The sequence below is a fragment of the Callithrix jacchus genome, chromosome 2, assembly GCF_049354715.1.
Source record: "Callithrix jacchus isolate 240 chromosome 2, calJac240_pri, whole genome shotgun sequence".
NCBI lineage: Eukaryota > Metazoa > Chordata > Mammalia > Primates > Cebidae > Callithrix > Callithrix jacchus.
Window position 1 is genome coordinate 106,501,687 of NC_133503.1, and position 21,159 is coordinate 106,522,845.

General features: G+C 36.0%; 1 long non-coding RNA gene across 1 annotated transcript in view; it reads right to left on the bottom strand.

The window, feature by feature from the left end:
* Nucleotides 1-9,377: 9,377 nt before the first annotated feature.
* The window catches only part of LOC118151445 (uncharacterized), a 134,547-nt gene continuing 122,765 nt past the window's right edge, over nt 9,378-21,159 (bottom strand). The window contains exons 3-4 of the long non-coding RNA XR_004739767.3: nt 11,646-11,836; nt 9,378-11,432 (exon numbers count right to left, since the gene is read on the bottom strand). This is a non-coding gene — a long non-coding RNA (uncharacterized LOC118151445). The remainder of the gene's footprint in view (nt 11,433-11,645; nt 11,837-21,159) is intronic.

The following is a 21,159-nucleotide window of genomic DNA, read 5'->3' on the forward strand; positions in this document are numbered from 1 at the left end:
GTTGATTATGTCTGCACAGATACAGTTTTTTGCCTTCGCTCTGCTGTCAATTAATTATTTTCTTATTTTATTTCCCCCAACCAAAAGAAGAATAATTTATCTTTCACATATATTGATCTCATTGTATAATTGGAGTCAGGGTCTGATTAACATATTCATCTATTATCATATCTCTTGATATATGTTCCTTTTTTAACCATCTTTTGTATTGTGGAAACAATACAAATATTAATGATTATATGATTGTTATCATCATCTGAAATCAGAACAAACTCTAGACCAATCTCATAACATAACTGTCTAAGATAAAGAGTGAAAGTGAACACGTATTTGGTGAGATTCACTTTTATGCCTTACCAAGTAGTAGAAGAAATTGTTCAATAGTTCCTAAAATATTTTAAATATTAATAATCATATAAAATATGCTTGAAACTTGAGAACATAAGGTTCTCTAATTGCTATCCCCAAATACCTTTGCTTATTGAATATGATAAGGGAAAATAGTCGCATATGATAAGGGAAATCTTGAATTAGTTTTCACCCAAACTATTTCTTTTATTGAATCATTTAAAAATGCAGGGAAAGAAGACAGTGTCAACAATGGAAAAACCTTAAATTCTACATCCGAGATTCAATGCAACTCTGAATCTTAGAATGTGAGATTTTTCATCGTTGACATTGTCTTCAACAGTTCAGGCTGCCAGACAGTTCTCCATGTAGTCTGGATTGACCCATTTCTCTCCTCTTTCTCACTTGTAGTTCTCAACAATAACCACAGAATGTGCTGGAAATGCAGCATCCTGAAATAGGAAGAGACCGCTCAGAAGAGCCCAGACTCTATTTCAATCTCCCCTAAAAATGGGATACCCTTCAACTCAGTAGTCCTTCAGCTGTGTTACAAGTGGGGCACTTACAGATGAGATCCATCTGCCCTAAGCAGCTTTCCTGAGACTCGGTGGACTGGCTGACGATGAATCTTAGGCTTCTGTTGTTCCTGGCTACCCATCGGTAAGTAATAAATTCACGTCGTGTAACTTATTGTGTGTGAGGGTGTTCTGTCTTCCTGGACTCAGACAAATTGGTAACCAGGACACAGCAAACCTGCTTTTCAGAGTTCATTACCAAAGAGTGTAAAAGAATCTTTTAAATTATTATAGGCAAGACAAGCAAACATGCAAGACTAACAATGTTTTAGTCTAACCCAATAACTCAGTAGATCACCATCTTTGGAGCCAGAGAAACTTAAGTCTATCTCCCACTTCTTTCATTTTTGGAGGTACAATACCAGTAACTTATTCAACCTCTGTGATCATCAGTGTTCTTATCTGTATGGGGTCCTCATCTGAATGGTTAAAATGACATAGTGCTTGTAATGTACCTGTCATACTTTAGGAATTCAAAATAATTGGCTGACATCTTTCTTTTGACTACATTATAAGATTGATATGGATTTGAGTTCTAATTTATATGAATTGGCAATTTAAAAAATATCCAAACTCTCTATAGTATTCCCTTTGGCCTATTCACTTTCATGTAATTCACTTTGATCACTATAGAGAAACCTGCATCATTCAAATAAAGTGTAGTCTAAGAAGAGAATCAAAGTTCTTATCTTCACTTTGCTGACTGAAGGGTCTTGAAACATCCTTTTACCAAAATGTTTTACACAAGATTTAAAAACATGATTTTTAAAGGATTATGCTAATACAAACTAAATATAATATTTAACCAGATTTATAAATTAAGTTCTTGAGAAAACTCTCAATTAAGTGTCTGTAATATTCAAATTAACATTAATAATAATACTTATGCCTATAATGTCACTTACTGCAGTTTCAATGAAATAGCTCTGTTTTATCAGCTTTAATTTCATGTTACAGAAGCAAAGTGTACTACTAAAAATAATGCAAGACTGAAAGAAAGGATTAGCATGCAAATGAGAATGTAGTGCCTTTTGAGTCCTTTTGAGAGGTAAAATGAATAAGGACTGACAGCTTTCATCTAAATGATTAAAAATGATTTCAGAAGAATTTAAAAAAAGATAAAACTGACAGTCTACTAAAAGAGCTCAGATGGGCAAGGGTAGGTGTGTATAAGAAAGGTGTGACCAGAAGGAATATCTTTAAGTAGGTTGTTAAAATGTTAAAGGTGGGTCTCTACACTGGAAACAATCTCATATTTGAACTTAGAAGTGGAAAATAAATCCAAAGAAATGAACTGGTCAAATAAATGATTCCAGAAACAAACCTAACTTCTTCGAATCTGTGAAGAGGGCTGCACATGAAGCATAACGAAAAGTTTTCATTTAGAAAAATGAAATAGATTTGAATGTTCCTTCATATACAATATACAGAGTAAATGCATCAATAAGACATTTTACTCCACATACGCACACACACTTACAATAAAATCCTCACTGTGATAAATTTCCCACAGGATTCATTTCTTTAATCATTACTCTAACATATCTCTAAGTCTACAGTTATAGATACGGAAATTATTCTGATAACATCTCTACTGGCAATATTTGTATGCCATTTTCAAGCTATCCTACACATGTCTCTACACTTCCATATCCACTTATCTGGAAGTAGAAATTATTTTGTTAATATCTGTAGCTGGTAAATATTCCTATGTCATTTCAAGTCTTAAATCTACTTTACAAATGAGACAATCTCATGAAAGCTTTTCTGAACTTACTGCATTTTGTCCATGAAGGTGGCACCTCCCGAGAAGGAGTCATTTGGGGACTGTTGACAAAGTGTGATTGCGCTCATTTTTTGACTTAAATCAAATCATTTCTGACACAGTTCAAATCCTTAGGATCCTATCTATGGCCAATTCAAACAAATAAACACTCAAATAAGAAAAGTAGAATGAAGTCCTGCTGTCACACATTTCACTTAATAGTTGCTTTCCTGATGTATCCTAGAGGAGCATTTGAAAGGACAGTATGTATTATTCTGTGATGTCCAAATGTCAATTCAAAATCTATCTGTTTTAGCAGAAAAATAATACTTTGTGATAAAGCTGAGCTAACAGCCAGTGTTCTACCGGGCACTCAGAGGAGATTGAGAAAATCCTCTATTGTCCTAGCACAATATTAGTTATTATTTATAAGGCCTTATGGGAAAAAAATAGTTGTCTGACATGCATATAGCTTTCTTAGGGAAGATATTCTCTTTTTCCAACAGTGTTTAAAGCATATTCAGGCAGCTAGAGGTACGGTTATTTACCTTGATATTGAATTATTTTTCTAAAGTTTGTCATTTTGGAGAAAAGATGCTAAATATTGATAAGGTTGTTTCCACAGCTTCCACACCAAGAAGCAACAGAAAACCAGGAATAAAATAAAAATTTTCTCCTGCTGTGCTGCAAAATGCAGTTCATTCAAACCTAGTGTGAATGCCTCCTCGAGGCTGCAGTGCATAGAATTTTGAGACTGGAAGCATATCAAAGTTAGATGACCAAATTAGTACCAATTTAGTGCAATTTATAGTTATAGAATCTTGCATAAGAGAATACAAGCTGAAACTCTCTTCCTTAGTAATATTTGTAGCTGTCTTATTGGTCTTTCTTGCTTCATTTTGCAGGTATGGCAAACACCTTTTCAAAATATATGGTTTTCTGGCTAAGAAAACATTTGGAGGCCAATTGGTCAACTGGTGTATATTCAACTTTCAAAAACCACAAAACTTAATGAGCTAGTCAAAGAGACCAATTTGATTTTAATAAATAAAAATTGCAAAAGGTCAAGCCTTAACATTTTAATTGAAATGTGATAAAAGTGTAACTGATGATTCTTTTTTGTCAAAAAAAAAAAACAAAAAAAAAGGGATATGTGTGCAGAACGTGCAGGTTTCTTACATAGGTATACGTGTGCCAGGATGGTTTGCTGCACCTACAGACCCGTTCTCTAAGGTTCCTCCCCCGACCCCTCAACGGGCTGTGGTATGTGTTGTTCCCCTCTCTGTGTCCATGTGTTCTCATTTTCAGCTCCCACTTATGAGTGAGAAAATGCAGTGCTTTGTTCTCTGTTCCTGTGTTAGTTTGCTGAGGGTGATGGCTTCCAGCTTCATACATATCCCTGCAAAAGGCATGATCTCATTCCTGTTTATGGCTACATAGTATTCCATGGTATATATGTACCACATTTTCTTTAACCAGTCTATCATTGATGGGCATTTGGGTTGGTTCCATGCCTTTGTTATTGTAAATAGTGCTGCAATAAACATATGCATGCATGTGTCTTTACAGTAGAATGATTTATATTCCTTTGGATATATACCCAATAATGGGATTGCTGGGTCTAATGGTATTTCTGGTTCTAGATCCTTGAGGAATCTCTATATTGTCTTCCAAAAGGTTGAACTAATTTACATTCCCACCAACAGTGCAAAAGCATTCCTATTTCTCCACAGCTTCACCAGCACCTATTGTTTACTGACTTTTTAATAATTTCCCTTCTGACTGGCATGAGACGATTCTATTAAAAGCAAATTTCACAAAGAAAAAAGACATAATGTATACAAAAAAGGGCCAGAGAAGTAGGAAAAAGTGTAATGATTTATTAAACTAGACAATATTCCTGAATGTATTTTGAGTATCTCTGAGCATGGAGAAAATTTCTTCCCAACCTCACACCAATTATAATAAAACGCCTTTTGTTTACAGTTAAGGATCTCTTAACTGTATGCCAGGCTTGTGCTATACACTGGAGCTATGTGCTATGTCAGTGAATATAGCAGACCTAGTATCTGGACCACTGAGGACCTACAGCCTATAAGAGAAGGCTGACATTATCTACACACATTTCCATTTCAATTGTGATATGTAGTATAAGAAGCAGTGCAGGGTGAAACACACACTCACTTAATAAGAAAGCATGACTTGGTTTGTGGTTGGAAGAGAAAGTCTTCCAGGCAAAGATAACAGTATCTGAAAAGGTCCTGAGGTGAGACAGAGGTGATCAAATCTCAGAGACACTGAGAAGAACATGTGGGTGAAACAAAGAGAGCCATGGGGCAAGATCAAGTGGTGGAGCTGACAAAGCATCAGATCCAGGTCTCTGAAGCAGCATTAAGGATTTGGGAACTTATTCTGAGAACAAGGAAAAGTATCCAAAGATTGTAAGGAGGAAAGTGGCATGAATCAATTATCCCTGAGGTTGATTCCTACTCTAAAATTCTATATAAATCTATTTTTCTCTTATTATTTAGAATTGAAGTAAGCAGGATTAGCATTATGATTATTATTACCATTTTGCTATAGAGATTATAAATTGACATAGACACAGACCCAGGTTAATAAATTGCAACTTTGTTATTACACTGTTAAACTTAATTTAGCTTATGAGCCTCCATCTCTCAATTTCTAATGATGACAAAATAATTCAATCTTTACCATTCAAGGTAAACAGAGTCCTTAAATTTTCCTTAAACTTTCTGTTTAGATGAACTCAGTCAGTTCAGGTTGTTCCTGAGGATTCTTTTACAACTCCCATTTCCATCTGGTCTCCCTTTCCCTGTTTTATTGGACATCATCTGTGCTTTCAAAGGCTCTTTCTATTGTCAGGTATCTGAACCAAGAATTTTTGTTCTCCACATTGTGTGGAAATTGTCCAGTCTCCTCTATAAGATGCTGACATTTTCTGCTGATATCCTTCATCCTGCCATAACCCAGATCAAGTATGGATCGACCCCTTATCCTGACCCAGGCTATTTTTTTTGGTACAATCCCTTTCACACTTGTGAGGACAGGACTCTGATTACCACCAGACCTACTGTCAGAGCTGTTTCTCTCAGCTTCTGCCGTTCTGCTTCTAGATACAGGTCTTCCAAAGATATTTGTAGTATAAGATCAGTTCCTTCCACTCTCTGATTCCCCTAAACATATGTGTGTTTTTATTTATTCTCCAGCCCCACTCCCTATTCCACACTACCCAGACCGTGATTTCAGGCTGCCTTAGAGTTCTAGTCTCATTCCTTCTAATCTTCCAACCACTGATCAAACCTGGATTCATTTGAGTGGGCACACTGCTTTCATGTCATTCATCCAGTCTTCTGTGGTCTGCAGCTTATTGTATAAACTCTGTTCTATGAATCCTCTAGGTTTTACTCCTGCTATTCAGAGCCCACCTTTTGGAATTCAAACAAAACAAATCTATTATCTCTGAATACATTCCATCTTTTCCAACTCAGAAGAGCTTTGACTTTCAGACTATCGACTTTGCAATAGATTTATAAAAGTCGACCTGGGAACTCAAACCCTAAGAATTTCACTCTTTATTCCTTTTAGATTATTTCTTGTGTTCCCTTCTAGGGTAATATGACTTGGCCTCTCAAACTAGTTATATGGGTAGGAAGGTTCCAGGATACAAGGAATAAAGAACTATAGAAAGTTAAACTACATCTGATATTCTTTCAAAATTATAACAAAATGCATAAACAATTAGGCACTAAGATAAGATAACAGATGGCAAGATTCAAGATTAGAAATATAGCCTCCGGGCCAGGCGCAGTGGCTCATGCCTACAATCCCAGCACTTTGGGAGGCTGAGGCGGGTGGATCACAAGGTCAAGAGATCGAGACCATCCTGGTCAGCATGGTGAAACCCCGTCTCTACTAAAAATACAAAAATTAGCTGGGCATGGTGGCGTGTGCCTGTAGTCCCAGCTACTTGGGAGGCTGAGGCAGGAGAATTGCTTGAACCCAGGAGGCAGAGGTTGCGGTGAGCCGAGATTGCGCCATTGCACTCCAGCCTGGGTAACAAGAGCGAAACTCGGTCTCAAAAAAAAAAAAAAAAGAAAGAAATACAGCCTCTTGTGCTAATTTGCAAAGCAATAGAAATGAAACATTTCAACTTTTTTTTCAGAATGAGGCTTCCTTTTTAATATGCTTACTCTTACACATTTACAACAAAAATACCACTTCACTATTGATATAGGTTAGGAAACACGGAATTTGTACCTAGAAAAATGAGTATTCTTGAATGTAGAATTTCTTCTCAAGTTTCATAGAAAATAATTAGAGTGACTTTCCTCATAGTTCTGGCACTCATAGAAACCAGATTCCAATAACAATCAAGGCTTCTCTTTCCCTAGACACAAGGTATTTCCATTGAAAATAAACTTATGTCAGTGTGTTGTCTAAGACTTTGCTACTCAAAAGATGGTGCAGAACTGCATGCAGAGTCATCAACTGAGAGCTTCTTGGAAATGGAAGTTTTTTAGTTTCTCCTCAGATCTAATAAATTAGCATCTACATTTTAATGGAATGGATCCCCAAGTAAAGTGTCCGCACAAACTTTGAGAAGCACTAGCCTAAGAAATTACATACTTGGTTTCTCTTCTACGAAAAAACACAGCAGACATTTTATTAAAGATAGTTGTAACCAATGTAGTAATTAAAAGCTTTTATCTGAAAATAAAAGGTAATGTTACTGCCATGGTCACACCTTGCAATGCTGAAATATGTACTTACCTAACAAGATACAGCACCTAATCACTGATGACCCAAAAATACAGAATATGAGTGAGACTGAACTATCTGTTCTCAATCTATTATTTTCATGCTAACATACATTATACCAAGTGTAGTGGCAAGACAGCATCTGACTCGGTGAAACTGACTTGGTGAATTATTCATTAGCACTCACTGTGTTTGCTAACTAAATTGACTGTTGTGGCCTAAATATTTTGGTGTCTTTAAATATTTTCCTGAGAAATTTCCTCATGATTTCTCTTGTATGTTGTGTGTGTGCGAGCATATGCATGGTTTTCAAGCTGTCACAAAACTGAATAGTATAAATAAAAGAAAAGGCATTAAAGAATTATTTTCAAGACTTTAAAAATGTTCATCGCAATAGCTCATACATTGATTGAAGTTGTGTTAATGAATATTACTTACTTGAACGTGATCATATTGACGATCATACCATAAAGCTCCTGAACCATTCGTGGCATGTCTTTTCAGTAGTCACAATAAAATCTTACTGTGATCATTTCCCATCTCACTCCCTTATGCAACAATGCATGGCTATGTCTTCAGAGCCAAAGTGAAATTGAGAGCTCGGCAATCATTCCGTAATTTCCAGTGCCAGGTATGATCTTGGCCCTAGTGGATGCTTATAAACATTTATTGATAATGATGTCTTATAAAGCTGCCACTATTTGCTATGAACTACCCATATTGCCTTTTGGAATTGTGCATGTTTTCTGAATAACTCTAAACTTCATTTTGATTCCTCAACCATGGCAGGTCTGTCTATCTTGAATTAGTACTTCTAAACTGCTGTGGAATACCAAATTTTGAAGGCCTAATGTGCTATTCTACGTACAGTCATCTAATTCTATCTATGAAAATAATATAATACTGATGAACTGTGAAGCGCAAACCTCAAAATTCATTCTAAATTATTTCTCAGGCAGAGGAAGTGGCTTGTTCCAAGCCATCTATAATTTCTTTGCTCTTGTAGTTGATGGCACATCATGGTGAAGCAGCTGGTTAGGTTGGAAATATAATAGAAGGCAATTCCACCACTGTCACCATCCCTTTCATGAAATTCACTGATCTAGAAAGAATGAAAACAATATCTGCTGCCTATTAATGGTTTAGTGCCTATGATATGGTTTATCATATACCATGCTAGGTCTTCATTTGTTACCTCAGTTAATCCTAAAGACACCTTATGAGGTGTTATTATCATCATTATTCATGTTTTACAGATGAAGAAACCAAAGTCAAATAGCTAATAAGTATTGCAACCAGGATTCAAAGCCAAGCTGTTCTGCTCCAAAGCCCACCTCTAAGTCTTTCATTACCCTGAAAGACTGATATAGTTCCCTGACTGAAAATATCCAATCCAAATTAAATAACACTGTGTAGGTGAATATAATCAGCCTTTATATATCTAAAATAGATACCTACACTGTTTGAGTCATAATTGATACACATGAAGTGAAAACACCTGGTACAAAATATAAAATGTAAATGAAATAAGAATGACTATGCCAGCCAGGCATGGTGGATCATGCCTGTAACCCCAGGACCTTGGGAGGCCGAGGCCAGCAAATTATGAGACCAAAAGATTGAGATAATCCTGGCCAACATTGTGAAACCATCCTCTTTACTAAAAGTACAAAAATTAGCTCGGCATGGTGGCATGTGCCTGTAGTCCCAGCTACTTGGGAGGCTGAAGCAGAATTGCTTGAGCCTGGGAGGTGAAGGTTGCAGTGAGCCGAGATCATGCCACCACACTCCAGCTTGGCAACATAGTAAGACTCTGTCTCAAAAAAAAAAAAAAAAGAAAAAAGAATGACTATGCCATTCCCATTGGATAATATCTAATCTCACAGACATCAATGCAAATGACCAAATACACATAAAAGTAAAAATTTGTATTCTCTAAATAGGGCATACATGTATTTTACATTCCAGTTTTCACCTACACCGATGGATGTCTACTCTTTAGACATACGAAGAATTATTTTTGCCTAAGAAAATCTTTGAGACCCACTGAATTCAGAAGTCCACTTCAGGAATTCATTCATTCCAGGCGCATCGATATCATTATGGACTGAAAAGCTTATTAACTATAATCAAGAAGGTCCTTTTGGAATTATCTTTCTTAGCCTACTTCCAAGGGAAATCATTTGTGGGTTTCTTCAGGGCAATGGTTATCAACCAAGTGCAGAGACTCATCTTCAAATGTTCTGGACCAAATTTACTATAATAATGATAACTACTCTTTCAATATCCTGATCTTTTTAACTGCTGTACATCTTTTCATCTATTTCCATTTCCCTTAGGTAGAGTGCAGGCTAAGAAATCATCGGACCCATTTTTCAATACTATATATCATCAGAAACAATTTTGATAATCATATTATTAGTGTGCATAACCCTTACCTTCAGATCTCTGCTAAAAGAGTCACCTAAATGTCCTGCTCTTGTTCATATGCTCTATTTATATCTGCAAATGTCAAAAATTCTAAATGAAGTGTATGAGCCTTGCTTGATAAAGAGAGATGGCTCTCTTTTGCAGAAAGCAAAAAAAATAGTTAACGATGTCTTAGGATCTACTTAAAACCGATCTCCAAGATTCTGTAAAAAATGTTCTTTAGTTAATTCAGGCAATGCACATTTGTATCCTGGTTCAGGAACAGTTTTTTAATCTATGATTATTTGGGAGAGAATATTAGATTTATTACCTTTGCTAATGAACACTTAGATAAAAGTGATATTCTCAAGATAAGTATTCTCATGAGATGAACTCATATTACCATATATTAATTTTCATTTTAGTTCACAATTACCTAAAGAATGAACCGAGTGTCTTTTACATATAGAAAATGGGACCCCTCCAAAGTACACTCTGCCATAATTTTCAAGTGTACCTGTCACTTTTATAATGTCACATATCAGTAGAAACAGAATTCATCATCATGAAAGAAATTTCAGGGCTTTCAAGAAGCAATGGATGAAACTAAAAGACCCAGTAATTAAACCTCAGTTCTTTCAAATATGTGTTAGCTCTGTTTCAGTGGGACTAGGGGAACTGACTTTGAGTGGTCAGTGAATTGGTTGATTTTTCCCTTTCCTGTATATTCTATATTCAAGAGAGTCCTTTACTGGAAGAGACATTTTTCAAAAAGAGAATATCAAATACTCAAAGACAATATGAATAAGTGGTCAACATTGATCGTTATCAGGAAGGAAATGCAAATTAAATTTACAATGACATACTTACTAGTACACACCACCAGCTAGGGCAAAATTCAAAAGACTAATAAAATCAAGTTTTTACAAGAATATGAAACAAATGGAACTCTTACACTTTGCTGGTGAGTGTAAGGGAGTATAATTTTGTAAAACTGTTTATCAACTTAATTTATAGTTAAACATATACTTACCCTAGGTATTCTACTTAGACATATACATATTTACAGTAGAGAAATAAAAATGTATGTCCATTTTTTAATTTATTTACAATTGCCCAAAACTAGAAAACAAATTCAAATATCTATCACAAGATTATGGACAGAAAAATTGTGATTTATTCATCAGTAGAATACTACTCAACTATAAAAATGGCCAGTTCACGCTAGGTAATGGGGACTTCAAGAGACAGGGCAGATGTCCCCAGAAAATCCAACAAGGAGGTTCAGGACTCTTATCTCTTACCTTGTTCCAATTCATTCAATCTTTTGAGTTTCCGCTCACTCAGAGATACTGGCCCCTGTCTCCCTCTCCGGCCTCAATTTCCTACACACATGCAGCATTTCCCACGGGTGTCCTGACTCCTGCCCATTAAGACACCCACAATTCCCTAAATGTGCCATATATCCTTGTATCTCCCTACCTTTTCTGGTATTGTTGCTCCATGGACCATTAATTCTTTTTACTTCTCTCTAGATCTTGGTTCTTCAAGATCTACAGGGAAAACAGCCAGTTTACTGATATGCATAACAACATGATGAATCTTAACACATATTGAGTGAAAGAAGCCAAACACAAGTGAGTATGATTTTATTTATGTAATTTTAAAGAACAGACAAAATTAATCAATGGTCATTGTAGTAGTTTGCTAGGTCTGCCAAACACTGCAGGATGGATGGATTAAATAACAGAAATTTATTTTCTCACATTTCTGGAGGTTAGAAATTCAAGATTAAGGTGTCAACAGGCTTTCTTTCTGAGGTTTTTTTCCATGGCTTGCAGACAGTCGCTGGCTTCTTGCTATGTCCTCACATGGTCATTCTTCCATCTATGCTAGCTGTGTCCTACTCTTCTCCTCTTCTAGTATTGTATTCGAGCCCATAGTGGTTATCTCATTGCTGTGAGTGGGGACACAAGAAAAGAGGTATTAGGGAACGATCCTTTCATGGTGCAGGAAATATTCCATGTGATGATTTGAATGGTGAATATATTTGTATATATATATGTAAAAATTAATAGAATTTTACTTGTTTTTATTTTTTGAGATGGAGTCTACCTCTGTCACTCAGGCTAGAGGGCAGTGGAATAACCTTGGCTCATTGCAACCTCCGCCTCTGGGTTACAGCGATTCTCCTGCCTCAGCCTCCTGGATAGCTGGGACTACAGGCACGTGCCACCATGCCCCACTAATTTTGTATTTTTCGTAGAGATGAGGTTTCACCATGTTGGCCAGGCTGGTCTCGATCTCCTGACCTTGAGATCCACCCTCCTCAGCCTCCCAAAGTTCTGGGAGTACAGGTGTGAGCCACTGCACCTGGCCTATTTTATTTTTTTTAGACAGGGTCTCATTCTGTCACCCAGGCTGGAGTGCAGTGGCATAATCATGGCTCACTGCAACCTCTGCCTCCCAGGTTCAAGGGATTCTTGCACCTCAGCCTCCTAAGCAGCTGGGATTACAGATGTGTACCATCACACCTGGCTAATATTTGTAGTTTTAGTAGAGACAGTGTTTTCACCATATTAGCCAGGCTGGTCTTGAACTCCTGACATCAGGTGACCCATCCACCTCAGCCTCCCAAAGTGTTGGGATTACAGGCGTGAGCTATGACACTCAGCCAATAGTATTGTACGGGTTTTTTTCTTTTGTTGTTGTTGTTTTGAGATGGAGTCTTGCTCTCTCACCCAGGCTGGAGTGCAGTGGTGAGATCTCGGCTCACTGCAACTTCCTACTCTTGGGTTCAAGAGATTCTTCTGCCTCAGTCTCCTGCGTAGCTGGGGTTACAAGCACCTGGCATCACAGCCAGCTAAATTTTGTATTTTTAGTAGAGACGGGTTTTCATCATGTTTGTTAGATTGGTCTCAAACTCCTCACCTCGTGATATGCCCACCTTCGCCTCCCAAAGTGCTGGTATTACATAAGCCACTGCACCCGGCCAGAACTGTATGTTTTAGAATAGTATATCACTTTATATATGTAGGAATTACTCAACAAAACAAAATTAAAGATACCTTCAGTATCTTGATGGATAACATTCCTGAGATTATAGTTATGGTGTCTTGATATTCATTATTCAATGAAACATCAATACCTATTCATTAACTTTAACACTACCAGATGTTCATTCATAAAACAAATATTCATTGAGAATTTACTAGGTGATATGACTTGGGATGTATATATAAAGGCAGCTTCCACAAGTCTTGCAACATTTAACTGGAAGAATTTGGAAGAACTTGGGGAAAATCTTACTTTCATTTCTGCATCCAAATTTGCACTAGTCTTACCTCTTAAAAGTTGAGGGGAAGATCAGGTGTGGTGGCTCACATCTGTAATCCCAGCACTTTGGGAGGCTGAGCTAGGTAGATCACGAGGTCAGGAAATTGAGACTATCCTGGCCAACATGGTGAAACCCCATTTCCACTAAAATACAAAAAATTAGCCAGGTGTGGTGGCATGCGCCTATAGTCCCAGCTACTTGGGAGGCTGATGCAGGGGAATCGCTTGAACCCAGGAGGCAGATGTTGCAGTGAGCTGAGATTGTGCCATTGAACTCCAGCCTGGTGGCAGAGCATGACTCATTCTCCAAAAATAAAAAAAAAGTGGGGGAAAAATTCGTTGAACAGAAAACATCAGTTTCTTTTTTTTTAAATAAATTTGTAATTATTTTAAAATATTAAATATTCCTAAGATAAGAAGAAGGGGAAATAAACCTTTTTCCTAAATCATATATTTAATAATATGATAAGATCAGACTTAAAAGAGATAATGTTTCATGTTGAAACAAATGGTTTACAATCTATATAATTAATAGTGTCCATGCAAGTTCTTATTCTAATGGTAAATGAAAGTACCCTACATCTGTATTTTGCCTGAAGTTGAACATTCTTTATTAAGTTTAAACAAATGGAGCCCAATAAGGTACTGGTAAATTATAACATAGCAGATAAGTCATTTATAATAATACCTTCTTAAAATTCTTTCCCACACATGTAGTATTGTTTCAAAGGCAGGCAATATGTCCCACAGACTCTTAGTTATGTTTAACATATGACAAATAGGAAAAGGAAAACAGCTGATTTAAAAATATATTAGCCCACTACTTCTTAAATAGAAACATAGATATCCAGGAAATGTAACATGTTAACATAACTGTGAACTCTAGGACTTCAAGATATACTACTTAGGCAGACTATTTCTACTCAGTAAATATTGCCTCACCAAAGGAAGAAAAAAGATCCATCTTTAATAAAAAAAAAACAGATAATTACAAATAATCTCCCAAATGCATAATTTCTTATTTTCTTCTACTCATTGACATTTTTATGTGTCCAATTAAGCAAAACAGCTAAAAGCAGTCCCTACACACACACACACACAAAAACACACACACACACACGCATGAAAAGAAGAAAAGGGGAAGAAATGAAAGCAGTATCAAAAAATGGGTAACCATTCTTTTAGTTAAAATACTAATGTCAGCAAAATAGACAATAGGAAATAATTTACCATTACTACTGTTTCATATTTCAGTTCTTACTGCAATTTAGGCAAAACCTCCCATTACAGGCTTCATGCAACATATATTTGTTGAACACTCATGTTTCAACCAATACTCTAGGTACAGTCTATACAGTAGTGAAAATAAATTTACTGTCTTCATAGAGGTTACAAGCAAGTGTGATTAAAGATATATTATAAGGCCGGGCGTGGTGGCTCAAGCCTGTAATCCCAGCACTCTGGGAGGCTGAGGCGGGTGGATCACGAGGTCAAGAAATCGAGACCATCCTGGTCAACATGGTGAAACTCCGTCTCTACTAAAAATACAAAAAATTAGCTGGGCATAGTGGTGTGTGCCTGTAATCCCAGCTACTCGGGAGGCTGAGGCAGGAGAATTGCCTGAACCCAGGAGGTAGAGGTTGTGGTGAGCCGAGATCGCGCCATTGCACTCCAGCCTGGGTAACAAGAGGGAAAACTCCATCTCAAAAAAAAAAAAAAAAAAAAAAAAATATATATATATATATATATATATATTGAACAATTTATATATGTGTGTATATATATCCCATATCATTTCATATATAATATTGTAAATGATATGGGTTATATATACACACATATATAAATTGTTCACTAGTCCTATGGAAAAATGTTGATGAAATACTTCAAATAATAAATCAGAGTAAAGGGATAGAGAAAAACAAATGGGATGGGAGGCAGTTTTACATGGGAGTGTAGGGGTCTGAAAAGTTATCTTTGAGAAGGTGATATTTTGAGTTGAGACATGGGTGAAAATGAGGAATTAAGCCAAGCTATGACAAAATCTTAGAGAATAGCATTTCAAGCAAAGGAAACAGCAAGTGAAGACGCTCAGAAAAAGAAATGTGTGTATTTTTTCTGAGGACCTGCCAGAAAGGCAGTATGATTGGAACAGAGATTGTAACTTGAAAAACAACCATGAAGGCATTGAGATATCAGAAGGCTAGATGATGAAGGCCTTCTGTGTCATAATAAGGACCCTGGAATTTGTATCTCAGTGTGATGGGAGAACACTTAGTGTTTCTGACAAAAACTCAACAGTTTTAAAAACTTCACTGTGTTTAAAGTGAGTAGAGTCAACTAAGGGGAATGAAAGTTGAATCCTCAAGAACGGTCAGGAGGTTATTACAGAAATAAGGTGCTGGTAGCCTTATTAGATCAGTAGTGGGGGAAGGTGGGGGACAGGATGCATAACAAATACGAAACTGAACAGACTGGAAGTATGAAAAAAAGACAGGACTCAAGGATGATTTCAAGACAGTTGAGCTTAGAAACTGGATGAATTTTTACCGAGGTGGGAAAAAGCAGGGGGGGACAATAGCAAACAGATGATGGAAATCAAGAGGTGGTTAAGGACATCCTAACTTGTAAAGGCCTATTAGACATCAAAGTAGAAGTACTGAGTGGAAAATGTGATGCACAAAACAATGAAGCTTAACAGGAATGTAGAAAACTGGAGATTATGTATATAGGAGTCGTGATGTTTGATTAGATTCAAAGTCTGAGGACCAGGAGAGATTGCCCAGCAAGTGGGTATAGTATTCAGATTCCTTTCAGTGAATTGCATCTTCTCCCTTCTATATCATGCGGTTGGAATGATATTGAACCCAAACTGAAATTCCCTGGCTTGAGCAATTCAGAAATCCCATCTGTTTAGCTACCCAATGAATTCAGGGATGGATCAAGATCTGATTTTTGTCTATGAGAAAAGATAAAATTCAGAGAAAAACTTCCTTTATTTTCTGTAAAAGCTACCAAAAAAGAGGTACTCTTTAGAAGGAAGCCCATATTAAAAAGTGAAAAAAACTAGCTACTCAGGGTAATCAGTGATCAATCATCAGCTGAAGTCAGCGTTCTCTGAACTTTGGATATGAGAAAACCAATAAGAATCTTATCTCAAGCAGATGTTTTGGTTGTTTTTATTAAGTTTTAAAAAACCTGAGACCACAAACAGAAAGAAAGGTAAAAAGGAAAGGAGAGAGACAGGAAGGAAGGGAGGAAAGAAAGAAGAAGTTCTTCAGTCTGAGAAGCACAAAATAAAAATAAACAGAGAAATGTATTTGTTCACTCGCTAAAGGAGCTGTTCCAGGTATTTTTTGCATAACCTACTAATGTCACATGGAAGGACTGAATGTTTAGAAATTTGATCCCTCTGGTGCTTAAGGTACCTACCAGAAAAGATCTTACACGTCTCCATTTTACACATTAAAATTGACACCAGTGCAAGTTGGTTGCTTGATCAATATTGCATTTTCTTACTGCTATCAGGCACCTCTTGTCAGAACCATATCTCTACTGTTGAAACTCACTTCCTCAAGTCACTTTGAAAAGAGTGATCAAGGCATTGCAACCCTTCTGAGAATCTAGTTAGTCTATGTCAGAGAAAATTCGTTATTGTTGTGTTCTGAAATCTCAAGGAATAAGACCATGAACTTTGCTGTGCTTGTTTATTAGGGTAGTGTACTCAGCTGTTATTTTCAGAAGATCAATAACAATATCATTTAAAATATTTTTTCAATCCATTTTCAACTAAAACATAACAGTAGGCATTTCCTAGCACCAGAATTTTCAAGAAATTCTCTGAACAAAAAGAAACATTCCAATTAATGTGGCATTAATTCTGCTTTGAAGGACTGGGAAGAGGATTGTAGGGTTTCTTTTTCCCTAGACTGTCTTTGCCATTCACCTGGACTTTGCCTCAGTGCTTGGCAAATGCAGGGAGAATAATGGAGGATTATGTTTATCCTTTCTGTTGACATCTGGAAAAAACCCCAGGCAAAAGTCAGCAGCCATTAATTCAAATAAGTATAGTTCCTTTGACAATGCAGTTGAACATCTTTCTTTTTCTAAGATGCAGTTGAACATCTTTCTTTTTCTAAGATGTAAAGTCTCTTTCTAATCCATCATGTTTTTACCACATCTAAGCTTTGCCTCATAACTTACAAGCTGGAAAGGTGTTCAAATAACACTGTAAGTACTTCCTGCAATTCTAATAAAGGTGTAGTTATTAAAAAATAATATTTTTCAACAGCCCAATTTGGGGTAGCTTCACACATATCAGAAACACCTGCTAGCAACCTCTACAAATGCCTTGCTTCCTAACATTGTATATTTTAAATATTCATATGTATTACTCATTAAATATTCCTAATTGGTATTTGTTATTCAAATGAACTTCAAAGCTCTTGATCTTCCCATTCTTAAAGAGCAGGTAGTCTGGTATACGAGAAATTTGAATCAAATTCGAATATTTTTATTATTCATTTATTAGTTTTGGCAAGCAATGTTCATTTGTATTTGTCACTGGCAACTTCTGGCTCACTCCTCCTAAAAAGGCAAAATGGTCTGACCACCAAGACTGTCAGAAACAACTTTGAAGCACTTTTGACAAATTTCTTGTATCTCAGCTGCCTGCTGTGCGAAAGAGCAGAGTATCAAAGCATGCCAAAAAAAAGAAAAAAAAAAAAGGAGAGAGAATTTTAAAAGATGCAAAATAATTACCACTGCAGCAACTTAATTGCATTTGGGTCGTCACATTTTGCTAGAGCTATTCAAACAGTATTTTTTTTGCAACATCAGAAATACAGTTTAACTGTACAATATTAAAGATAATCCGTGGTAAGTATAACCTCCTTTTTCTGCAACATGAACAACTTACATGTAAGTATCAGCCTTATGAATGTGACAATAAAGAAAAAGTCCTTACAGGAGTGAAATACAGGATCCTGAAAAATATTGGTTTCTACCCTACAAGGCAGTTAAAAAATGTTCACATTTTAACAAATCTGTACAAATCACAAGAAATTTGTTTATGTATTTTACGTCATAATTCCTTTGTCCTAAGAAGACCTTGCATTTTAGTCATTTTTAATAAGTATGTCATGCTTTGATCTTTTTTCTTAAAAACAATTTGGTCCAATGCACATTGCTTACATGGTATGGATATTGCTGAGAAAGTTGATTATTTGTCTTCAGTGCAATGTTTTAATGTACAGCTAGTGACGGCACACTCTCGGCACACCAGTGAAGTCTCTGATAGCATAATTTAACATGTCTTTTCCAAGATTTCTTGAGAAACTTCAGACTGGTAAGCCCCAATCCCATGGAAAAATCTTTCCTGCCATACTATCAATAAATCCCACATCACAATTGAGGAAACCATCTGCAGGTCGCTAGGAGCACTTCGTTTGCTGCTGCTCTAGTGCAAATATTCATTCATCACATATTATGTGTGTGTGATTTATTTTGATCTATTCCTAATTACTGAATTTTTAAAAGTCATCTTGAAATACCCCTAAATAGATACACAGACAAGTGACTTAACCTGTTTCCTCATTTTTTCTTCATTGTTGCTTTTGTCTTAGCTGGATGTCCTTTTTTTTAAAGTAAATGTTTGGAGACAGAGTTTTGCTCTGTTGCCCAGACTGGTGTGCAATGGTGCAATCTTAGTTCACTGCAACCTCAGAGTAGATGTTTTTCAAAAGGCATCAATACCCTGTAGTCTATCCCATCATGCCAGAAGTCGTTTTCCCTAAACAGAGAGGAAAATGCCTTGAAAGATTAAAAAAAAAATCACCATTTTATAATCATGGTTTGACACGGATCCTGTTAAATTGCTGAACTTTATTGTTAGGAGTCCTCTGATAACCTAAGGGGTCCTCATTAACCTGAGGGATCAGACAGACACACAAAAAAGTAGTAGACAATGGAATTTAGCCCTTTGCCATGTTTTTCTTGTCATTGTTGAAGGCACAGCATTCTGATATGGGATAAAAGGAAAAAAATGGAATGTGAATTTCAAATGAAGAAAAATAAAGCACTGCGGTATTAAAGATTCATTTATGGTGTTTAAATCAACAAAACTAATGTTGTGGGTTAGTTTGAAAGGAAATTCACATTAGCAAGTGTGGTATTTGATTTTAGGCTCGTAATTGCACACTGGAACAGTGAAAGACATTTTTTTGCTATGAAAAGTTGTACCTGAAAGACTAATACTGAAGCACTATGAAGAATTTAGCTAATTAGCTTGACTTATTTTTGTTATATTCCTTCAAAATGTTGACATTATAGCTTGTGCTATATTTAAAATATTGTAATGTCTATTTTTAAAACAAAATGTTACATCCTTGTTTTCTCTATCCCATGAACATTATTTTTCTAGAGAATTTGAGCAACACAGCTATAGATTTATATTTAGATTTGACAGATTAGAGTATGTTGCATATAATTTCTAGAGGGTTATGCCATGTGATGAATAGCACTGGGAACCTTAAATATGTTCCCAAATCCAACTTGGATGTTGGCAAGGCCTGGATTAAAAATGTATCTTCTTTTAGAGTTTTCCATTTTCTCAGGTAAAATCATAATAGTTATCCAGTTTACACGTGACTTTAATGCTTTTATTTATTTGTTTATTTATTTATTTATTTTTGAGACAGGGTCTTGCTCTATCTCCCAGGCTGGAGTGCAGTGGGGGCAATCATATAGCTCATTGCAGTTTTTGAACTCCTGGGCTCAAGCAATCCCCCTGCTTCAGCCTCCTGAATAGCTGGGACTACAGTTGTAAGCCACCACACCTGGCTAATGCTTTCAAATTTTTTAAGTGGGTAAACACTCTTAAATGAAAAATATATATCATATGCATGCACACATATACTTACAAACAAAATGTGGCAAAGAGGTGAATCTGTACCTAGGGCTGTACACAAAACCAGATGCAGCATGTTTAAAAATTGAACTCTGAAGTCATACCGCTTAAGTTCCAATCACATTTCTAACCATTACTTTATGGTGACCGTAGGCAAGTTACATAACTTTTCTGCAACCTCATTTCCTTTATGAAAAAAATTCCATCTTCTATGTAAGTTGTTTTGAAGGGTGAGAATTGTTAATATATGTGAAAGCACTTAAAACAGTGCCCTTGTAGTCAACACTATATGCAAATTTTAGCCATGATTGTGATTGTACTAATGCACATGGAGAAGTTAGTTACCTCACCAGAATATAAACTTAAGCTATCAGACAATCTAGATGAAAAATATAAACAAAAAATAAAAGCTATAAGATTTTATGTTTGTCTTCACCCAATGAAATCACTATTAAAACTTTAATGTATTACATCTGTTACACTTATATCTTCTATAAATGTTCTAAAATTTATCAAATTCTATTACTTCATGTTTTCCTTACTGTTATGTTTCCAACTACCCCCCCTCAAAAAAGAAAAGAAATGAATTGCTAAGAAGCTTGATCATTGTTATCTAAATGATTTCTATATCTGAGCAGAGTTGATAAAATAAGACCAATGTCATCTCATGCTTAGAACTACATAAGCTAGAGTAAATTCATCTGTTTTATTTTTGAAGAAGTATTTTTAAATGTGTACAAAGGCTTATGGAGAGAAGGAGCCTTGTTGGGAGTGCAAACTTGAGCTATCTGATTCGGAGGATAACTATATAAGTAAATTCTGATATTCAGGTGAAAACATGGGTATCAGGATGGCATTTACCCTTAGATATTATCTTAGATACTAAACAAGTATCAATTTTTAAAGTTAAAAGCCTAAACCCATAAAAGCATAAACATTTCAAATTTTTCCAGCAGCAGAGTATCTTTCAGAGTTTTGCTTTATATACTAGTAATGGTGGTACACATATATTTACTGGTTTATTAGGACATCTTCAG